This window comes from Pongo abelii, chromosome 9 (assembly GCF_028885655.2).
Source record: "Pongo abelii isolate AG06213 chromosome 9, NHGRI_mPonAbe1-v2.0_pri, whole genome shotgun sequence".
Taxonomy (NCBI): Eukaryota; Metazoa; Chordata; class Mammalia; order Primates; family Hominidae; genus Pongo; species Pongo abelii.
Genome location: NC_071994.2, coordinates 89,013,881 through 89,022,124, shown reverse-complemented (window position 1 = coordinate 89,022,124; position 8,244 = coordinate 89,013,881). Strand labels below are relative to the sequence as shown.

General features: G+C 39.4%; 1 pseudogene; it reads left to right on the top strand.

Moving 5' to 3' along the window:
- The first annotated feature begins 1,464 nt into the window (after positions 1 to 1,464).
- Positions 1,465 to 7,253, top strand: LOC134762104 (olfactory receptor 7E24-like; annotated as a pseudogene).
- The last annotated feature ends 991 nt before the right edge of the window (positions 7,254 to 8,244 follow it).

Here is an 8,244-nt window from a genome sequence, read left to right as displayed (position 1 = left end):
CCCTCACTCCAGGAACTAGTGTTCAGCTGGCAGAACTAATAGCCCTTACTCGGGCACCAGAATTAGGAGAAGGAAAAAGGGTAAATATGTATACAGACTCTAAGTATGCTTACCTAGTCCTCCATGCCCATGCAGCAATATGGAGAGAAAGGGAATTCCTAACTTCCAAGGGGACACCTATCAAACATCAGGAAGCCATTAGGAAATTATTATTGGCTGTAAAGAAACCTAAAGAGGTGGCAGTCTTACACTGCCAGGGTCATCAGAAAGGAAAGGAAAGGAAAGGGAAATAGAAGGGAAACACCAAGCAGATATTGAAGCCAAAAGAACCGCAAGGCAGGACCCTCCATTAGAAATGCTTATAGAAGGACCCCTAGTATGGGGTAATCCCCTCTGGGAAACCAAGCCCCAGTACTCAGAAGAAGAAATAGAATGGGGAAACTCAGGAGGACATAGTTTCCTCCCTTAGGATGGCTAGCCACCAAAGAAGGAAAAATACTTTTGCCTGCAGCTAACCAATGGAAATTACTTAAAACCCTTCACCAAATCTTTCACTTAGGCATTGATAGCACCCATCAGATGGCCAAATTCTTATTTACTGGACCAGGCCTTTTCAAAACTATTAAGCAGATGGTCAGGTCCTGTTAAGTGTGCCAAAGAAATAATCCCCTGCACTGCAGGCCATACATTTCATTCCCTGTATCTCTAACCTCCTTGTTAAGTTTGTCTCCTCCAGAATCGAAGCTGTAAAACTACAAATGTTCTTCAAATGGAGCCCCAGATGCAGTCCCTGACTAAGATCTACTGTGGACCCCTGGACCGGCCTGCTAGCACATGCTCTGATGTTAATGACATCGAAGGCACCCCTCCCGAGGAAATCTCAACTGCACAACCCCTACTATGCCCCATTTCAGCAAGAAGCAGTTAGAGTGGCCGCCGGCCAACCTCCCCAACAGTACTTGGGTTTTCCTGTTGAGAGGGGGGACTAAGAGACAGGACTAGCTGGATTTCCTAAGCCTAGTTAGGGATTCCAACTAAGAATCCCTAAGCCTAGCTCGGAAGGTGACTGCATCCACCTTTAAACATTGGGCTTGCAACTTAGCTCACACTCGACCAATAAGACAGCTCACTAAAATGCTAATTAGGCAAAAACAGGAGGTAAAGGAATAGCCAATCATCTATGGCCTGAGAGCATAGCGGGAGGGAAAATGATCCGGATATAAACCCAGGCATTCGAGCTGGCAATGGCTACCCTCTTTGGATCCCCTCCCTTTGTATGTTTTGGATCCCCTCCCTTTGTATGGGAGCTCTGTCTTCACTCTATTAAATCTTGCAACAGTAAATATATATATATGTCCAAACTATACAGACCCACAGAATCTAACAGATGTCTCAAAATTCTTCCTCCTAGAACTCTCAGAGAATCCAAAACTGCAGCTGGCCCTCGCTGGGCTGTTCCTGTCCATGTACCTGGTCATGGTGCTGGAGAAGCTGCTCATTATCTTGGCCGTCAGCTCTGACTTCCACCTCCACACCCCCATGTACTTCTTCCTTTCCAACCTGTCCTTGGCTGACATTGGTTTCACCTCCACCACAGTCCCCAAGATGATTGTGGACATCCAATCTCACAGCAGAGTCATCTCCTATGCAGGCTGCCTGACTCAGATGTCTCTCTTTGCTGTTTTTGGAGGCATGGAAGAAAGACATGCTCCTGAGTGTGATGGCCTATGACCGGTTTGTAGCCATCTATCACCCTCTATATTATTCAGCCATCATGAACCCATGTTTCTGTGGCTTCCTAGTTTTGTGTGTGTGTGGTTTTTTTTTTTTTTTCTCAGTCTTTCAGACTCCCAGCTGCACAATTTGATTGCCTTACAAATGACCTGCTTCAAGGATGTGGAAATTCCTAATTTCTTCTGTGACCCTTCTCAACTCCCCCACCTTGCATGTTATGACACCTTCACCAATAACATAGTCATGTATTTCCTTGCCGCCATATTTGGTTTTCTTCCCATCTTGGGGATCATTTTCTCTTACTATAAAATTGTTTCCTCCATGCTGAGAGTTTCATCATCAGGTGGGATGTATAAGGCCTTTTCCACCTGTGGGCGTCACCTGTCAGTTGTTTGTTTATTTTATGGAAAAGGCGTTGGAGGGTACCTCAGTTCAGATGTGTCATCTTCTCCCAGAAAGGGCGCAGTGGCCTCAGTGATGTACACGGTGATCACCCCCATGCTGAACCCCTTCATCTACAGCCTGAGAAACAGGGACATCAAAAGTGTCCTGCAGTGGTTGCATGGCAGAACAGTTTGATCTCTTTATTTTATTATCTGTTCCATTCCTTTTGTAGTGTGGGTTAAAAAAGGCAGCAAGGTCAAATACGAATAATATCACAGGGTATACACCCACTGTGATATTAAGAGTAATAGCTCTCTAGGATATGAAAAATACTATCACAGAGTGTACACATATGGGGTACACCCACTGTGATATTAGAAGCCATATTTCCCTAAAATATTATGAAAAATATCTCCAGGTGTACACCCTCTGTGATATTAGAAGTCATATTTACCCTGGATATTATGAATAATATCAAGGGTGTTCACACACGTGGTACACCCAATGTGATATTAGGAATTCTATCTCTCTAGGATATTATGAATGACATCACTGGGGGTGTATACACACGGTGAACACCACCAGTAATATTAACAACATCCCCATAGAATATTATGAATAATATCACAGGGGGTATATATACATGGCATACATCCCCTGTGACATTAGGAGTAACATTTACCTCGGATATTATGAGTAATATCATGGGAGTTACACCATCTCGAACATTAGGAGGAAGGTCCCCCTAGGATATTACGAATAATATCACAGGGTGTACACACACTGGAACATGAGGAGTAACATCTTTCCAGAATATTACGAATAATATCACAAGGTGCACACCACCTGTGACATTAGGAGTAACACTGGCATAGGATATTATGAATAATATCACAGGGTGTATACTCCCTGCGACACTAGGAGTAACATCCCTCTAGAATATTAGAAATAATATCACAAGGTGTACAAGCATTATGACATTGGTAGTCACATACCTTTATGATATTATGAATAATATCACAGTGTGTACACCCCCTGTGACATTAGGAGTAACATCCCCTAGAATATTAGGAATGATATCACAGGGCATACACCCCCTGTGACATTAGTAGTAACATTCCCCTAGTATATTACAAATAATATTACAGGGTGTAGAGCCCCAGTGATATCAGGAGTAACATTTCTATAGGCTATTATGAATAATATCACTGTATGTACACCACGTGTAACATTAAAAGTAACATCCCCCAAAACTATTACAAAAAATTTCACAGGGGGTACACCTGCTGTGACATTAGGAGTATCATCCCGCTGGGATATTACAAATAATGTCACAGGGTGTACACGCCCTGTGACATGAGGAGTAACATCTTTCTAGGATATTACGAATAATACAAAAAGGTGTAAACCCACTACGACATTAGGAGTAATATTCCCTTAGGATATTACGAATAATATCACAGGGTGTACAAGCATTGTGACATTAGTAATAACATCCTGCTAGGTTATAATAAATAATATCACGGAGTGTACACCTTCTGTGACATTAGGAGTAACATCCTCCTAGGCTATTACGAATAGTATAACAAGCTGTAAACCCCGTTGACATTAGGAGAAACATCCCCCTAGGATATTCCAAATAATATCACTGAGTGTACACCCCTGTGACATTAGGAGTAACATCCTTGTAGGATATTACGTATAATATCACAGGTTGTAAACTCCCTGTGACTTTAAAAGTAACATCCCCCTAGAATATTTCAAATGATGTCACAGGGTGTACACCCCTGATGACATTAGGAGGAACATCTCCCTAGGATATCATGAATAATATCACAGGGTATACACCCAGTGAGATATTAGGAGTAATATCTTCCTAGGATATTACAAATAATGTCAAAGGGTGTACACCTCTGTGATATTAGGAGTAATGTCTCCCTAGGATATTACGAATAATATTACAGGGTATACAGCCCCTGTGATATGAGGAGTAACACTTCTATAGGATATTACAAATAGTATCACTGTGTGTACACCCCGTATGACATTAGGAGTGACATTCCCCAAAACTGTTATGAATAATTTCACAGGGTGTACACCCACTGTGACACTAGGAGTAACATTTCATAAAACTATTGCAAATAATTTCAGTGTGTACACGCCCTGTAATATGAGGAGTAACAAACTTGTAGGATATTACCAATAATATAAGAAGGTGTACACCACCTTGACATTAGAAGTAACATCCTTTTAGGATATTTCAAATAGTATCACCAGGTGCATACCCCCTGTGATATTCTGCACACCATTTGTGACTTTAAAAGTAACTTTCCCCTAGTATATTACAAATGATATCACAGGCAGTTTACACACGTAATCTATACCTCCTGTGACATTAGGAGTAACATTCCCCTAGGATATAACAAATACTATAACAAGGTGTACACTGCCTGTGACATGAGGAGTAACATCTTTCTAGAATGTTACAAATAATATTACAGAAGTTGTACACACATGTTGTACACTCCATGTGACATTAGGAGCAACATCCCAATAGGATTTTAGGAATAATATCACAGGGGTTGTACACACATGGTGTACTTCCTCTGAGACATTAGGAGTAACATCCCGCTAGGAAATTGCAAATAATACCACAGTGGGTGTACACAGATGGTGTACACATTCTGTAAAATTAGGAGTAACATCCCCTAAAGATACTATAAATGATATCACAGGGTGTGTACAAACATGGTGTATACCTCCTGTGACGTTAGGAGTAACATTTTTCTCAGATACTACAAATAATATCACAGGGGTGTACACACATGGTGAGCCCCACCTGTAATATTAGGAGTAACATTCTTGTAGGATATTTTGAATAATATCACAAGGGCTGTAAACACACGGTGTACACCCCCTGTGGCATTAAGAGTAACGTTTCCCTGGGATATTATGAGAATCATCACAGGGTGAACACAACTTGTGACACTGGAATAATGGCCCCCTAGGATATTACAAACAATATCACAGGGTGACATGAAAAGTAACTTCTTTCTAGAATATTACGAACAATATCACAAAGTGTACATTCCCTGTGACATTAAAAGCAACATCCCCCTAGGATATTATGAATAATATCACAGGGAGTACACCCCATATGACATTAAGAGTAACATCCCCTGAGGATATAACGAATAATATCAGAGAGTGTACATGCATTGTGACATTAGTAGTAACATCCTTTTAGAATATTACGAATAATATCACAGGGTGTACACGCACTGTGACATTAGTAGTAACATCCCACTAGGATATGATGAATAATATCACAGGGTGTACACTTCCTGTGACATGAGTAGTAACATTCCCCTAGGATATTATGAATAATATTACAGGTTGTACAGCCCCTGTAATATTAACAGTAACATTTCTGTAGGATATTACAAGTAATATCACTGTGTGTACACCCCGTGTGACATTAGCAGTACCATCCCACAAAACTATTATGAATAATATCACAGGGTGTACACTTCCTGTGACATGAGCAGTAACATTTCCCTAGGATATTATGAATAATATTAGAGGATGTACAACACCTGTAATATCAACAGTAACATTTCTATAGGATATTACAAGTAATATCACTGTGTGTACACCCGGTGTGGCAGTAGCAGTACCATCCCACAAAACTATTACGAATAATATCACAGGGTGTACACTTCCTGTGAGACGAGTAGTAACGTTCTCCTGGGATATTATGAATAATATTACAGGGTGTACAGCCCCTGTAATATTAACAGTAACATTTCTATAGGATATTACAAGTAATATTACTGTGTATACAGCCCGTGTGACATTAGCAGTACCATCCCACAAAACTATTACGAATAATTTCACAGGGTGTACATCCTCTGTGACATTAAATTAACATCTCCCTAGGATATTACAAATAATATTGCAGGGTGTACATCCCCTGTGACATGAGGAGCAACCTCTTTTTAGGATATTATGAATAATATAAGAAGGCGTACACACCCTGTGAAATTCGGAGTAACATCCATCTAGGATATTACGAATAATATCACAGGGAATACACTCCCTGTGACAATAGGAGTAATATCCTCTTAGGATATTACAAATAATGTCACAAGGTGTACATGCATTTTGACATTATTAGTAATATCCCACTAGTATATTGTGAATAATATCACAGGGTGTACACCCCTGTGACATTAGGAGTAAAATCCCCCTATAATATTATGAATAATATCACAGGGTGTACACCACCTATGACTTTTGGAGTATCATCTTCCTAGAATAATACAAATAATGTCACAGGTGGTGTTAACACTCTGTGACGTTAGGAGTAACATCCCCCTAGGATATTACAAATAATATCACAGTGTGTACACCCACTGTGATATTAGAGTCATATTTTTCTAGGATATTACAAATAATATCACAGTGTGTACACCCACTGTGATATTAGAGTCATATTTTTCTAGGATATTACAAATAATATCACAGTAGATGTATACACATAGTAATATTATTGTAATATCCTAAGAGGATGTTACTCCTATTGTTACAGAGGCTGTATATTAAAAGTTATATTTCCCTAGAATATTGTGAATAATATCACAGGGTGTACACCATATGTGTATACCCAATGTGATATTTGAAGTAATATCTCTTTAGGATATTACGAATAATATCAAAGGGTGTACACCCACTTTGAAATTAAAAGTAACATCCCTTTAGGATATTATGAATAATATCACAGGGTGTACACCCCCTGTAACATTAGAAGTAGCATCCCCAGACAATATTCCGAATAATATCACAGGGTGTACACCCCATGTGACATTAGGAATAATATCTTCCTAGGATATTATGAATAACATCACAGGGTGTATACCCCTTGTGACTTTAAAAATAACATCCCCCTAGGATATTATGAATAATATCACAGGGTGTACATCCCCTGTGAGTTTTGGAGTAACATCCCCCTAGGATATTATGAATAATATCTCTGGGTATACACCCTCTGTGATATTAGCAGTAACATCTTTCTTGGATATTACGAATAATATCACAGGGTGTATGCCCACTGTGAAATTAGGAGTAATACCTCCCTAGGATATAAGATATAATATCACAGAGTGTACATACGTGGTGTATACTGACTCTGATATTAGAAGCAATATCTCCTATGATATTATGAAAATATCACAGGGGGTACATTCTCTGTAATATTTGATGTAATAATTACCATGGATATTATGAATAATATCACAGTGGTGTACATGCATGGGGTACACCACTATGATATTAGGAGTTATATTTTCCTAGGATATTACAAATAATATCACAGTGGGTGTACACACAGGGTGTTATATCTTTCTAAGATATTACAAATAATATCACAGTGGGTGTATACACCTTAAGATTACAAATTATATCGAAGGGTGGACACCCCTTGTGACCTTAGGGTTAACATCTTTCTAGGATATTACGAATAATATCATAAGGCGTACACCCTCTGTGACATTTTGTACACCCTTTGTGACATTAAAAGTAACATCCACCTAGGATATTACAAATAATATCAAAGGCAGTTTATGCACATGTTGTACACTTCCTGTGACATTAGGCATAATATTTCCCTGGGATATATGATAATATCACAGAAGGTGGTGCATACACATGGTATACACTCCATGTGACATTAGGAGCATCATCCCCCTAAATATTAGGAATAATAACACGGGGGTTGTACACACATGATGTACTCCCCCTGTTACATTAGCTGTAACACCCACTAGGATACACACTTGGTGTACTCCCCCTGTTACATTAGCTAGGATATTATGAATAATATCAGAGGGTGTGTACACACATGTTGTACACGCCCTATAAAACGAGGAGTAGCATCCCCCTAAGATATTATGGATAATATCACAGGGTGTGTACACACACGGTGCATACCCCTTGTGATGTTAGGATGTTAGGAGTAAGATCCTTATAGGATATTTCGAATAACAGCACAGGGTTGTACACACATGGTGAACAGCACATGTAATATTAGGAGTAACATCACCATAGAATATTATTAATAATATCACA